General features: G+C 48.2%; 1 protein-coding gene across 1 annotated transcript in view; it reads right to left on the bottom strand.

Moving 5' to 3' along the window:
* LOC119583326 (chromatin assembly factor 1 subunit A-like) overlaps window positions 1–13640 on the bottom strand; it is a 41503-nt gene extending 27863 nt beyond the window's left edge. The window contains exon 1 of the mRNA XM_037931797.1: window positions 13579–13640. The gene's annotated coding sequence lies outside the window, so the exon portion shown is untranslated. The remainder of the gene's footprint in view (window positions 1–13578) is intronic.
* Window positions 13641–15000: the final 1360 nt, after the last annotated feature.

Genomic DNA, 15000 nt, shown 5'->3' with positions numbered 1-15000 from the left:
TGATCGTCTCATTCTCGTGCATTGTCCTAGTGCATCTTCTTGGCTGCTTGTCCCTGTTGTCCTCATCCTCCTGGTCCTCCGTGAAATCTGTCTGTCCTCGATGTCCACACGTCCTCGAAAGTCTCACACAAGTCCTCCTCGTAGCCCTCATCCAGGCCTAACTCGCGGTGTCACGCGGTGTCCTTGTCCACACGTCTTCACAGATCTCGTCCAGGTCCCTCTCTCGTCCACACATCCTCGTAATCTTCATCTGGATCTACGGGCGTCAGGGCAGGGCCAGCATCTCGGGGCGGCTGATACCTGTGCTATGAGCTCCTGGAGTTGACCGGATCTGCAGGCGTCCGCCAGGCGTCGCCCATGCACAGCATCCTGGGGCGACTGGTACCTGCGGCAAGTTGCTGGTGTTTCACTGGATCTATGGGAGGCCAGCAGGCAGCGCCCATCCTTTACAACTTGGGACAGCTTGACACCTTCTCTGATGAAAATCTTGGTCCACGGGCCTATGGTGATCGTCGATGACGTCCTTCCCACGGCATCCTAAGGTGACCGGATCTGCAGCAGGATCTTCCTTCGGTGCCGTGTCGGCTATCATCGGTCCGACTGCAATATATGGTCGGGGAACCAGATCATACACGTAAGGGCCAGATAGTAAGAGAAAAAGAAAGGCAACAGGGAAGAGGGGGTGTTAACTACCACTAGCCAGTTATTTATAAAAATTTGCATTTTTTTAAATGTTGGCTTTTAATTTCTTTTCTTTTTTTTTCATTTTGTGTTTTATTTTCACAAAGAAGAAAATAGAAGAGGGAGACGTCAGTAGTGATCCGTGAAGAGGGAGACGTCAGTAGTGATCCGTATGGACCTGGCTTGAATTACCAACTGTCTCTGATAGATATGAGAGTAGATAAGGGAAATGACAACGGCAATCCGCAAGGATTTACGTGAACCGCTGTCGTCACACAGGTCGGGGCGAGGGGAGGAACGAGATAAAATGAAATGATATTCGTGATAAGATAAAATCACGAACGCGTTAAATTCTTTGCAAATGAAACATAAATCTCTAAAAACGAGAGAATTTAATTGACTACTTAACTAACAAACGATATTCATGTTTGTTGACCACATACTCGATCACACGGAAATGCGATCTGAGGTGACGGGAATAGTGTGAGAACATGCCATTTGCTGTCATTTAGCACTTTTTACCCAACAAAACAACAACGGCTTAACATATATATGGGCGAAGAAGGAAAGGAAAAGAAATAAGAAAAGGAGGCCCAAACGTGTACTTACGTTTTTTTTTTTTTTTTTTTTTTTTTTTTTTTTTTTTTTTTTTTTTTTTTTTTTTTTTTTTTTTTAGCCATGTCTTGAAGCGGTCGAGCGGATTTTCTTCTGTGGTGGTGTGTCCACGTTGCATGCCAAAAGGATGCAACGGCCCTCGCTGCCACCAGATATAACGGCTATGCGTACTCTTGTACAGTGGCTGACTCAAAACACACGGGAAGGGGTGAACACACGCTACGACGACGCTACGATTTTTCTAAATGGGTAAAAGCACCGCGGGGAGGTCATGGTGTCGGGTCAGCCCGCCCAGAGGGAGGGGAGGGCTAAGCCATGTGGCTGTTTGCCACGTGGTCCACTGGTAACAGAAATAGAATTATGCACATGCTATAGCTAGCCTGGAGGGATAAGCCGACCTTACCGCGTCAAGCTCTGGTCACAAACTCTCTGGTCAAGCGAGGTGAGATATAATTGTCAACTAAGCCTTCGCTGAGTGAATGGTTCTTTTGGGACTTTTGGATCCACGTGGAAAACAGCCACGTGATCCACTGGTAACAGAAATATGTTATACTCTCTCTCCCTCTCTCTGTCTATGTCTCTCCCTCTCTCTCTGCCTCTCTCTCTCTCTCTGCCCCCCCCCCCCCTCTCTCTCTCTCTTCTCTCTCTCTCTCTCTCTCCCCTTCTCTCTCTCTCTTCTCTCTCTCTCTCTCTCTCTCTCTCTATCTCTCTCTCTCTCTCTCATTCTCGCTCTCTGCCTCCCCTCTCTCTCTTTCTCTGCCCCTTTCTCTCTCTCTTTCTCTGCCCCTTTCTCTCTCTCTCTCTCCCTCTCTCTCTCTCTTTCTCTGCCACTCTCTCTCTCTGTATAGTGGAGCAATCAGTGTGACCTCACCTCGCTCCCCCCATGCTTCCTCCCCTGCTGCTTCCCCCCGGCGCTGGGACGGTCACTACTTTTCCGAGGGTGACCTAGGCCTCAAGCCGGGCCCTAATGAAGGCCCCGGGGAACCAGAACTTCGTAAATCTCAAGCCATAGCCTCAGAAGTTCGTGTTAAGCACCCGCGCGGTAAGGTCAGCTCCACCCTCTCCCTCCGGGCGCTGCGCAACCCGCATACTGCCATACCCCATAACTAAAAATGTCTTGTGTTCTTTATACTGCGGTCACCTTGAAAAAAAAGATGAACCCAAAAACCATATCAAAACCCCCAAGCCAATTAATTGGGTTTTTATATCCCGTTATACTCTCACTCTCGCTCTCGCTCTCTCTCTCTTTCTCTTTCTCTCTGCCCCCCCCCCCTCTCTCTCTCCCTCTCTGCTCCTCCCTCTCTCTTTCTGGCCCCCCTCCCCCTGTTTCTCTCCCTTTCTGCCCCCCCCCCTCTCTCTCTGCTCCCCCCCTCTCTCTCCCTCTCTGCCCCCCCCCCTCTCTCTATCTCTCACTCTCTCCCCCCCTCTCTCTCTCTCCCTTTCCTCCTCTCCCCCTCCCCTATCTCTCTTTTTTTGCCCCACCCCCCCTTCTCTCCTTCTCTTTTCTCTGCCCCTTCCCCCCCCTCTCCTTTTCTCTCTCTTTTCTCTCTCCTCTCTCCTCTCTCTCTCTCTTCACCCCCCCTCTTCTCTCCTCTCTGCTCTCCCCTTTCCCCCCCTCCCTCTCTGCCCCCCCCTCTCTCTCTCTCTCTCTTCCCTCCTCCCCCTCCTCCCTCTCCTCTCTGCCCCTCACTCTCCTCTCTCTCTACTGCCTCTACTCTTTCTCTCTCTCAGCCACCCCATCTCTCTCATCCTCATGTGCCCCCCACCCCTCTCTCTCTCTCATCTCTCTCTATCTAGTCTCTCTCTCTACTACTCTCTCTACTCTCTCTATACTCTCTCTCTCTCATGACCCACCTCTCTCTAACTCTCTGCCCTACTCTCTCTCTAACGGTCTCTGACCCCCTCTCTAAACTAACTCCTTCTTTATCTGCCCCTCTTCTCCTCTCTCTTTCTCTGACGCTCTCTCTCTCTCTCTTCCCTAGCCCTACTCTCTCTCTCTCTTTCTCTGCCCTCTCTCCGCTCTTTTTTCTTTCGCCGTCTTTCCTCTCTCGCTTTTCATCCCCCCACCCCTCTCTCTCTACTACTACTCTCTCTGCCCCCCTCATCTCTCTGCTAGTCCTCTCTCTACTCTTTCTCTCCCCCCCACCCCCTCTCTCTGCTCTCTCTCTACTCAGCCCCCCTCCTCTCCTACTCTGGTCCTCTCTCTCTCTCCTTACTCTCTCTACTATCCTCTCTCTCTTTCTCTCTCTCTCATGACCCTCCCTCTCTCTCTACTTATCTCTCATGCCCCCCCCCCAATCTCTCTACTCTCTCTACTGACTCCTTCTCTACTCTTCTCTGTACCCTCTGTCCCCCACACCCTCTCTCTCCTCTACTCTCTCTCTCTCTGCCTTCTCTTTACTCTCTCTCTCTCTGCACTCTACTAACTCCTCTCTCTCTGTTCCTCTCCTCTTCATCTCTCTCTGTCCCCCTACCCCCTCTCCCATCTGCTCCCTCTCTTTCTCCTCTCTAGCCCCCCCCTCTCTCTCGTCTCTCTCTAAGCTCCATAAACTCTCTTCTCTCTCTCTCTCTCTACTCTCTACTCTCTCTATCCTCTCTCTCTCTCTACTCTCTCTCCTCTCTCTCTCTCTCTCTCTCTCTCTCTCTCTCCTCATCTATATATCTCTAGTCCCTCCCCCCATCTCTCTGTCCTCTCCTTCTCTCTCTCCCTTTTTTACCCCCCCCCTCTCTCCTCTCTCGCTCTCCTCTTCTAATGTCCCCCCACCCTCTCTCTCTCTCTCCTCTCTCCTCTCTCTCTCTCTCTCTCTCCTCTCTTTTCTACAATATCCTCTCCTTTATCTTAACTCTCTGTTCCTCTCTTTCATCTCTCTCTGTCCCCCTCCCCCTTCTCTCTCTGTCCCTCTCTTTCTCTCTCTCTCTGTCGACTATACTCCCCCTCCCCTCTCCCATCTCTGCATCCCTCTCCCTCTCTCTCTCCCTCTCTACTCTCTGGTCTCTCTCTCTCTGCCTCTCTCTCTCTACTCCCTCTCTCTCTCTCTCCTCTATCTCTGTCCCTCTCTACTTTATCTGCTCCTCTGTTCCCCCCCCCCCCCTCTCTCTCCTCTCTCTCTCTCTCTACTGTCCCTTTTTTTCACTCTCTTTCTCCTTTCTGCCTCTACTGTCCTCTTTACTCTCTCTCTCTCTGCTCACCTCTTCCATCTATTCTTCTTTTATTGCTCTCTCTACTCTCTGTCTCCTCTCCTTTCTACTACTCTCCTGTCCCCTCCCCCTCTCTCTCTGACCTCCCTCTCTCTCTCTCTACATCTCTCCCCCCCCCCCGACTCTCTCTCTCTCTCTCTCTGATTCCCCTTTCTCTCTCTCTCTCCATGCCTACCTCTCTCTCTCTCTCTCTAGTCCCTCTCTCTCTCTCTCTCTCTGTCCCTCTCTACTCTCTGACTTTCCTCCCCCTCCAACTCTTTCCTGTCCCCCTCCCCCTCTCTATCTCTGTAAAACCCCCCCTCTCCTCTACATGTTCTCTACCTTTCTCTCCTCCAGTCCCCCCTCCCCCCTCTCTCATCTGCTCCCTCTACTTTCCTCTCTCTCTGCCCCCCCCCCCTCTCTCTCTCTCTCTCTCTCCTGCTCTCTCTCTCTATGCCCCTACTCTCCTCTCATTCTTTCTCTAGCCCCTATCTCCTACCTCTTCGTTACTACTGCCCCTCTCTCTCCTCTACTCTTTCTCTGCCCCCACCATCCCCCCCCCCCCCCCCCCCCACCTAATCTCTCTCTCTCTTACTTTCACGCCCACTCTAACTGTCTAACCTGTCCGTTCTCTGCCCCCCACTCTTTCTCTCTCTACTTCCTCCCCCCACCCCTCTTTCTCTCTCTCTCTCGCCCCCCTTCTCTCTCTCTGTGTCCCTCTCTCTCTCTCTCTCTCTCTCTCTACTCTCTTATCTACTGCCCCTCTACTAACTCTCCCTCTTTTCTTCCTCTAGTCTTATCTTAGCCAATCCTTTCTCTCTTCTCTGCCACTCTATACTCCTTCTTTCTCTACGCCCTCTCATCTCTCTTTCTCTCTGCCGTACTTTCTCACTTCTCGTTCTCTCCCCCCAACCCATATACTCTTTCTCTCTCTCTAGCCACCCCCCCTCTACTCTAGTGTCCCCTCTCTCTCTATCTCTCTCTATCTCTCTCTCTACGACTCTTTCTCCTGCCCCTCACTCTACTCCCCTCTCTATCTACTTTCTCTGACCCCCCCCACCCCACTCATCTCTCTCTGTCCCTCTCCTTTGCTCTGTCCATCTGCCCCTGCCCCCCCCCCCTCTACCTCTCTCTCTCTCTCATCTCTAACTGCACCTACCTCTCCCCCTTTCTCTTATGTCTCTTCCTTCTTCTCTTTCTCTCTCCTTCTTGTCACTCCTATACTCTGCTCTCTCTCTCTACTGTTCCTCTTTCTACTCTCTCTGTCCCCTCCCACTCTCTCTCTAGCTCACCTCTATTTCTAATCTCTCTCTAGCGCCCCCCCTCTCTACTCTCTCTCTGCTCCTCTCCCTCATCTACTATCTCGTACCTCTAATGTCTGTCCCCTCCCCCTCTCACTGCGTCCTTTCATTTCTCTCTCTCTACTGCCCCCACCACCCATCTCCTCCCCCCACTGTCCCTCTTCTATCTCTCATCTCATAATCTGTCCCTCTACATCTATCTCTATGTCCATCTCCTCCCCTAATCTCTCTCTAGTCCTCTCCCTCTATCTCTACTAGTACCCTATCAAAGACTATTTTATCTATATCATAACTTCTATGATACCTCTCTATATATTATATATCTAATTGTATGTTAATCTCTCTCATCTCTTTACTCTAATCTATAGAGTTACTCTCTCTCTCTCTTATATAGTATTATATGTTAATCTCATAATCTCTATTTCTCTCCCCCCCCTCCCTTCTCTCTCACTCTTTCTTCTCTCTCCTCTCCCTCTTTCTTCTACTCTCTCTCCCATACATCTCTCTCTCTACTCTACCCTCATCTACATCTCTCTTTTGCATTTATCTCCACACCCTCTCTCTACTCTAGGCCCTGCTTCTCTCCTCTCTCTCTAACTCTCTCCTCTCTCTCTCTCTCTCTCCTCTCTTACTCTCTACTCTCTCCCTCCCACTCCGGGTCTCCCCCTATTTCTCTCTCTTTTACTCCCTCTTCTCTACTCAACTCTGTCTTCTACGTCTCTCTCTCTCTAGTCTCTCTCTCTTCTCCTCTCTCTCTCTCTGTGTCCCTTTCTCTTTCTCTATCCTACTCTCATATCTCTGTCCCTCTCTGATATCTCTGTCTCTAATACTCTCTATGCTCTAACTCTCTCTCTCTCTCTCTCACTCTACTCTCTGTCCCTACTCACCTTTCTCTCCCACGACCTTCTCCTCTCACCTTTTTTTCCTTTTTTTTCTCTCTCCAAATCATTTCTTTCTTTTTTTTTTTTTTTTTTTTTTATCTCTCTCTCTTCTCTCTCGTCCCTAATCCCTCTCTCTTCTTTCTCTCTCTCCTCTCTATTCTCTCTTCTACTCTAGCTCTCCCCTCATTCTACTCCTCCCCCCCTACATTCTCTCTTAACTCTACTCCCTTACCTTGTCTTCTACTCTCTCTAACTCACCCTGTCTTCTCTCTACTCTCTCTCTGCTATCTCTCTACTCTCTCTCTACTCCTCTCTCGCGCTCTCTCTCTCTCTCTCTCTTCTCTCTCTATAATCTCTCTCGCCCTTCTCTCCTCTTCTACCTCTCTCCTCTCTGCCCCCCTCTCTCTCTCTCTCTTCTCTACTGCCCCTTCTCTCTCCACTCTCTCCTCTCTTCTTTTCTGCCCCTCTCTCTTTTTTTCCTTTCCCCCTTTCTCCCCTTTCTTCTCCCTTATTCCGTCATTCCTTATCTCTCTCTCGAGCTCTCTCTTCTTTGACCCACTCTCTAACTCTCCTTCTTCTCTAGCCCCACCCTCTCTCTCTATTTCCACCACTTTTCCTATAGCCCCTCTACTCTCTCTCCTTTCTCTGCCCCCTCTTCTCTCTTCTCTTTCTCCTGCCCCTTTTCTCCTCTCTCTTTCTACTCCCCTGCCCCCCTTCTCTCTTCTCTCTCTAGCCCCCCCCCCCCTCTCTCTCTCTGTCCCTCTCTCTCTCCTACTCTCTACTCTTCTCTCTCTATCTCTCCTCTCTCTCTCTCTCTCTCTTCCCTGCCACTCTTTCTCTCTTTCTCTGCCACTCTCTCTCCTTCTTTCTCTGCCCCTCTCTCTCTCATCTTTTCGTCTCCTGCCCCTCTTCTACTACTCTCTCTTCTCTCCCCCCCACCCCACATCTCCTTTACTCTCTCGTGTCCTCTCTCTCTACTCTCTCGCCCCCCCCCCCCTCTCTCATCTCTCTCTTTCTCTGCCCCCCCACTCTCTCTACCTCTCTCTCTCATCTCTCCTCTCTCTCTCATTTCTCTCTGTTCCTCTCTTTATCTCTCTCTGTCCCCCTCTCCCCTCTCTCTGTCTCTGCGCCCTATCACTTCTTTCCTTACTCTCTCTCTCTCTCTCTCTCCCTACTCTCTCTACTCTCCTCTCTCCTCTCTGTCCCTCTCTTTCTCTTTCTGTCTCTGTCCTTCTCTTTCTCTCTCTCTGTCACTCTCTTTCTCTCTCTCTCTCTGTTCCTCTCTTTCTCTCTCTCTGTCCCCCTCCCCCCTCTCTCTCTGTCCTCTCTATTCTCAACTACCCTCTTCCCTGCCCCCCCCCCCCCCCCCTCTCCTCTTCTCTCTCTCCTCTCCTCTCTCTCTCTCTCTCTATCTGTTCCTCTCTTTCTGTCACCCTCCCCTCTACTCTCTGTCCCTTTCGTTTCTCTCTCTCTGTCCACCCCCCTCTCTACTCTCTCTATCTCTCTCTCTCTCTCTCTCTCTCTCTCTCTACTCTGTCCCATATCCCTCTCTCTCCTCTTCTATACTCTCTCTCTACCCTCTCTCTCTTATAACTAGCGTAGCAGCTCAGCTACTCCTCCACCCCTTCTGCTGCGTCTCTCCCTCTCTACCTTTAACTCTCTCCATAGTCCCTCTTCTCTCTCTCCATATCTGACTCTCTGTCCTCCTCCCCTCTCTCTCTCCTCACTCTGTCCCCTCTTCCTCTCTCTCTCTGTCCCCCTCTCCCCCTCTCCTTCTCATGTCCCTCTCCTCTCTCTCTCGCTACCCCTCTCTCTCTCCTCCTCACCCCTGCTCCTCCCTTTTTTTTTCCTCCCTATCTTTACTCTCTCTCTCTGATTCCTCTCTCTATCTCTGTCTCTCTGTCTCCTCTCTCTTCTACTCTTTCTACTGACTCCCTCATCTCTCACTCTCTCTCCCTCTCTCTCTCTCCCTCTCCTCCTCGCTCTTATCTCTCTCTGCTCTACTCTTAAACTCTCTCTCTCTACTCTGTCCTCTCTCTCTCTTCTTTCTTCTTCTACTCTAGCTCTCCCTCTTTCTTCTCTTTCTCTCCCCTCATTATCTACTAACTCTTTCTTCCTTTCTAATCCCCCTCTACTCTAACTCACCTCTGCTCTCTCTCTACTCTCTCGTCCCTTCTCTTTACTCTCTCTCGCTCTACTGATCCGCTCTTCTCTCTCTCTCCTACTCTCTGCTCCCCTCTCTCTAGCTCTCTCTCTCTCTACTATCTCATTTGTCCCTCTCTCCTCTCGTGCATCCCTCTATCTCTCCCTGTCCCCCCCTAACTTTCTATCTCTTTTCTCTCTCTGACTCACCTCTCACTCTCCTCTACACCTTGTACTTCTCTCTCCTCTCTCTCTCACCTTGTCGATCTTTCTTTCTCTCTTCCCTCTCTCTACCTCTATCTCCTCTCTCTCTCTCTCTCTCTATCTCCTCTACTCTCTTCTCCTCTCCTCCTACTATCTCTCCCTCTGACTCCTCTCTCTCTACTCTCTGCCCTCTCCTGGTCTCTCCTCTCTACATGTCCCTCTCTGTCTCTCTCTCTCTCTCTGTCACTCTGTCTCTCATCATCGCTCCTAACGTCCTCTCCCTCCTCTCTCTCTCCTTTACTCTCTCTGTTACTCCATCTCTCTCTCTCACCTTAGTCTTCCTCTCTCTCTCTCTCTCTCTCTCTACTCTCTCCCTCTCTCTCTCTCTCGCTCTCTCCTGCCCTCCCTCTCTGTCTCTCTTTATCCTCTATCTAGCTACCTCTCTGTAGTCTCTCCTCTCTCTGTACCCTCATTGTCTCTCTCATCTCTAGCCCTACTCTGTCTCTCTCTCTCTCTACACGTCCCTCTGTCTCTCTCCTCCTCCTCTACTGTCCCTCTCCCTACTCTATATCTCTACCTTTCTCTCTCTACTCCCCCTATACCCCCTCATTCTCCCTCTTCTCACCTTGTACTTCTACTCTCCCCTCTCCTCCTTTACTCTGCCCCCCCCCCCCACTCTCTTTCACTCACTCACTCCCCAACCCCTCCAACACCATCTCTCTCTCCGCTCTCCTGTCCCTCTCTGTCTCTTGCCCTCTGTCTACTCTCTCTCTGCATCCCTCTCTGCCTCTCTAGCTCTCTACTGCCTCCATCTCTAGCTCTCTCGCCTCTCTCGCTCCTGTCTCTGTCTCTACTCTCACCCCTACTCTGTCTCTCTCTCTCTCCCTCTGTCACTCTCATGTACTTTTTGTCCTCTCTACTCCTCTCTCTCTTTAGCTCCCATCTCTCTCTGCCGCTCTCTCTTTGTCCCTCTCTCTCCTCGCCTCTCTTTAGTCCCTCTCTCTCTCGCTATCTTGCTCCCTACCAATCTCTCTCTATACCCTTACTCTCCCTCTACCTCTCCTCTCTCTACTCTCTCTCTCTACCCTACTCTCTCGCTATCTCTCTCCTCTCTCTCTCTCTGTCCCTATATATACTACTTCTCTCTCATATCTATCTTTCTCTTGCTCTATATGCTCCCTCTACTCTCTCTCTCTTTCTCTCAGCTACCCTCTCTTCTCTCTTTATACTCCTGTCCCTCTCTCTCCTGTTCCTACTGTCCCTCTCTCTCTCTTCTCTCTAAGAGCATCCCTCTCTCTCTCTCTCTACTCTCTGTATGCCTCTCATCTCTCTCTACTCTCTGTCGCTCTATCTCTCTCTCTCTCTCTCTCCGTCCCTCTCTCTCTCTCTCTCCTCTCCGTCCCACTCTCTCTCTCTCTCTCTCCGTCCCTCTCTCTCTCCTCTACCTAGTCCCCCTGACTCCCTCTCTCTCTTCTCCTTCTTGCTCCCTCTCTCTTCTCCTCTCTCCGTCCCCCTCTCTCTCTCTCTCTCCGTCCCTCTCTCTCCTCCTTTTCTTCCTTCTACCCCCTTTTTTTTTCCTTTTTCCTATCTCTCTCTCCGCTCCTCTCTCTCTCTCTTCTCCTTCCCTTTTTTCTTTCTCTCTCTCTCTCTCCGCTCCCTACTCTACTCTCTCTCTACTCTCGCCTCCCTTCTGTCTCTCTCTCCGTCCACCTCCTCCTACTCTCTCTCCGCTCCCTCTCTCTCTCTCTCCGTCCCATCTCTCCTCTCTCTCTCTTCTCTCTCTCTTCCTCTTGCTCTCTCTCTACTCTCTCTCTCTCCTCTACTCTCTCTCTCCTCTTGTCCCCTCTCTCTCTCTCTTTCTCCGTCCCCCCCTCTCTCTCTCCGTCCCTCATCTCTCTCTCTCTCTCCAGTTCCCTCTCTTCTCTCCTCCTCTCTTCCCTCTCTCTCTCCTCTCTCTCTCTCCTTTCCCTTCTCTTCTTCTCTCTCTCTCTCTTCGTTTCCTCTACTCTACTAGTCTTTTTATTTCTCCGTCCCCCCCTTCCCCCACCACCCCCCCCCCCCCCCCTCCCCCCCCCCCCCCCCCCCCCTCTCTCTCTCTCCGTCCCCCTCTCTCTCATCTCTCTCCCTCGCTCCCTTCTCTATCTCCCGTCCCTCTCTACTCTTCCGTCCTCTGTTTCTCCTCCCCTACCCTCCTCCGTCCCTCCCTCTCTCTCTATACTCGCTCCCTCCCTCTCTCTACTTAACTCTCTCTCTCTCTCTCTCTCTCTCTCTCTCTCTCTCGCTACTCTCTCTACTCCGTCCCTGTCTCTAACTCTCCGTCTACTCTCTCGATCCCGTCTCGCTCTCTCTCTCTCTCTCTCTCTCTCTCACCCCTCCCTCCCCCATCTCCCCCCCTCATCTCCTCTCTCATATCTACTCCGTCCACTCTCTCTATTCTACTCAACCTCTACTCACTCTTTCATCCCACTCCTATCTCTCTCTCTCTCTATGATCCTCTCTCTATTCGATCCCTCTCTCTCTAACCTTTATCTCTTTCTGCCGTACCCCCTCCTCTCTCTCTCCTTCTATCCGTCACCCCTCTCTCTCTATATAAACCCCCCAGTCCCTCTCACTCTCTCTCTCCGTCCCCTCCTCTCTCTACTCTCTCTCTACTGTCTCTCTCTCCTCTCGCTCTCTCTTCACTCTGTCCTTGTCTCTCTCTCTCTCTTCTCTCGCTCCCTGTCTCTCTCTCTCTCTCCGTCCCTCTCTCTCTCTACTCTCTCTCTCGGTCTACTCTCTGCTCTCTCTCTCTTCTCTTTATTCCCCTCCTCCTTACTCTCCTCTCTCTTTACCCCCCCCCCTCTTCTCTCTGTGTCTCTCTCTCTCTCTCTTCCTGAGAGAGAAAGAGAGAGAAAAATGTCCCTTTGTCCTTCTCTCTCTCTCTCAGTCCCTAGTCTCATCTCTCTACCTCTCTACTCTCCATCCCTCTCTCTCTCTCCGTCCCTGTCTCTCTCTCTCTCTCCGTTCCTGTCTCTCTCTCTCTCTCACTCTCTCTTTATCCCCTCCTCTCTCTCTCTTTCTTTACCCCCCCCCACTCTCTGTCTCTGTCTCTGTCTCTCTCTCTCTCTCTCTCAGAGAGAGAGAAAGAGAGAGAGAAAGAGAGAGAGAAAGAGAGAAAAGAGAGAGAGAGAGAGAGCAGACGATGACATGAGACGAGAGAGAGAGAGGAGAGAGAAACGACGAGAGAGAGAGAGGAGACCCGAGAGCAGAACGAACGAGAGGAGAGGAGAGGAAGGCAGGCAGAGGAGAGGAGAGGAGAGGAGAGGAGAGGAGAGGAGAGGAGAGGAGAGAGAGAGGACAGGTGAGAAGAGAGAATGGAGAGAGATAAAAATACTGGAAGGGCATGTACACTGTCATGCTCCACATGCGCATCTTAATTCATCAATTTTGTTTATATTAATAAATACAAAAAACCACCCCCCCCCCCCACAACCCACCCCTCTCTCCCTTCCCCCAAAAACCAACTGCTTACTCAGTAAGAAGTAAACAATTGCTAGGGAAACCTGACTGCACCATATTACTTGAATTTCATTTTCTTTTTATTATTAATTTTAGTTTCAGACATGCATTCATCGCAGTCTCTACACTTATCAAAATGGCATACATAATAATTTATAGGGCTCAATGACCACAGTCAAGGCCAATCTAGCAAACAACTATTCAGAAAGCAACTCAGAGCAGTGTCAACTGTATATGCCATGGGATTTAGGCCCAGTACACTATGATGTGATTAGGCATCATCCAGCATGAGTGGATTAATAATGTTATAATAATAATACTGTCAACAACAACAACAATAATAATAATAATAATAATAATAATAATAATAATAATAACAACCATGCTAATAACAAAAAAATAGTTAAAGCGAACCTAACTACAGAGTGACTTGGGTCAGTGAAGTTACCTTTTGTTTCATGAAGTAGCCTAGAATGTACCATATTCATAACCTTTGTTCATACCAAGCAGTGATGTGCTTCATGCTCACTGTCAACAGAATAGTGTCATACCCTTTTCCCAAATGAGGACCAATAAAATGGCAGTACATGAAAGAGGGGCAATCAAAATGACTCTGCCTATGAAGATAACTGACTTTTTTCTTTTCTTGTTTTTAGGAACACCTGAGAAATGAGCATGGATTTTTTGTGTAAAGGGGTGGGTTGGTCTGGACAGGTGTGATGAAAATCCTGTGTGCTATTTAAGCAGTATTTGTTACTATATTTTCAAGTTGTAGAACACCATTGTTTGTATAAACTGTCAATTATCTCTTTCTAGAAAAGCTTGAGAATGAACATAAATAAAGCGCGCTATAGATAAACATTGCATATCATTGGTGCTACAAATAGAAACCACTTGCCATAGCATTGCCATAGCATTGCCCACCAGGAGAGCAAGATGTAAGGTCAAATAGGCCTAGTGATTGAATTCTAGATGGCTTCACATCTATATATGCAAAAAAAGTGACAAAACAAAATTTGAGTACACAGTGCAGGTACCCAACAATGGTTTAAATTAAAATACTGTTAATTTGCACCTACCTGTGCTAGCAGTCTCTCGGCTGATGCTTTGGAGTTTACTTTGGCATAAAAAAGGAGTATGAAGGCAGATCAAGGACAAGTAACATCCCATATAGACCCTCATTAGCCTAAGACTAATTCTGAGAAAAAAAGCCACCTAAACTGAATAACTTTGTTCCTTTTAACTTCTAAATGGAGCAAAAATCTATATGAATGTATGCAAGGAAAGGGTGTCATTTCCAATTATTTTGACAAAACAAGTCATTGGGAACAATAATATTCAAATAAATAATTACTAAATTTGACAGATATGACTGAGGAAAGCAAAAATATAGGAATAGTTGTATATCCAATATACTTTTAAAAGAGTGCATTTCAGGGTTTAAGAGTAATAAATACAAGAGAGATAAAGGTGATATACCACAAACTTCTACCACAAAATGGGGGAAATTCTAATGAAGGAATTTTCAACATGTGAAGATATGCATGTCCAAAGGCATTCTCAGACTAATTGCCTGGAAAATCTGTCAGCAGGTTTATGTAGTGTCCCCTTGAGATTTGTGAGTTTGTCCACAAGATACGAGCCTCCAGTGTGCTGCGCAGCCTCAGCCACCAAGGAGTCTTTCAGTTGGCCCTTGTGACCGATCCCGCTTTCCCCATTTCTGGAATTTGTGGCAAAATTTGGTTTTCTTTCTAATATTATTAATATTGACATTATCATCATTGTATTGACATTATGATTATTAAACTGTTATTAAAATGTTAATAACATCAATGATAATAAAATAAAACAAAACAAAAGATATTTAGTTTTCAAAAAATCAAGGAAAAGGGTAAACAGGTGAGAATCCGCGTAAGACGCAAATAGCTAGAATCCTAGTGGATGACTAAAGCACTGTAGAGCCATACCTATTTACCCCCCGGGTAAAGACAACAAATACTTTTAGTTACAGTGGCATGCGCAATGTAGTCTTGGAACTGTGCTAAATGGGCTAAATGTTTTGTTAACTTAAACTTTCTTCTATAACATAAGCAAAGATATGTTTATGTTAATGCACTCTATCTTATGATAGAGTCACAATGCATTAATGTGAGCATTTTGATGCTTATGTTATTACTGAAAGTTTAAGTTAATAAAACATTTAACAAATGCATTTATGGGCAATTGGTAGAGAACACCTTTACAAACACATACCATTGTATCATATAAGTCTGATCTGTTGTATAAGGATTATTCTATGAGTCCAAAAGTAACTTCAATAAGTGAAATACATTTAAAGATCAAACACTACCAGGCATTTCCTATACTAAATAATCTATCATAGACACTAATAAAATCTATTCATTTTGGCATGTTCAACTACCAAGTTTTGTTTGATCATGTGTCAATAAATCCCCTCTCTTACAACCCAAAAAAAAAAAAAAAACAAAACAAAAAAAACC

The sequence above is a fragment of the Penaeus monodon genome, chromosome 17 (genome assembly GCF_015228065.2).
Source record: "Penaeus monodon isolate SGIC_2016 chromosome 17, NSTDA_Pmon_1, whole genome shotgun sequence".
Taxonomy (NCBI): domain Eukaryota; kingdom Metazoa; phylum Arthropoda; class Malacostraca; order Decapoda; family Penaeidae; genus Penaeus; species Penaeus monodon.
Note: the sequence above shows the minus strand (reverse complement) of the source record. Positions and strands in the feature narration are given on the sequence as shown.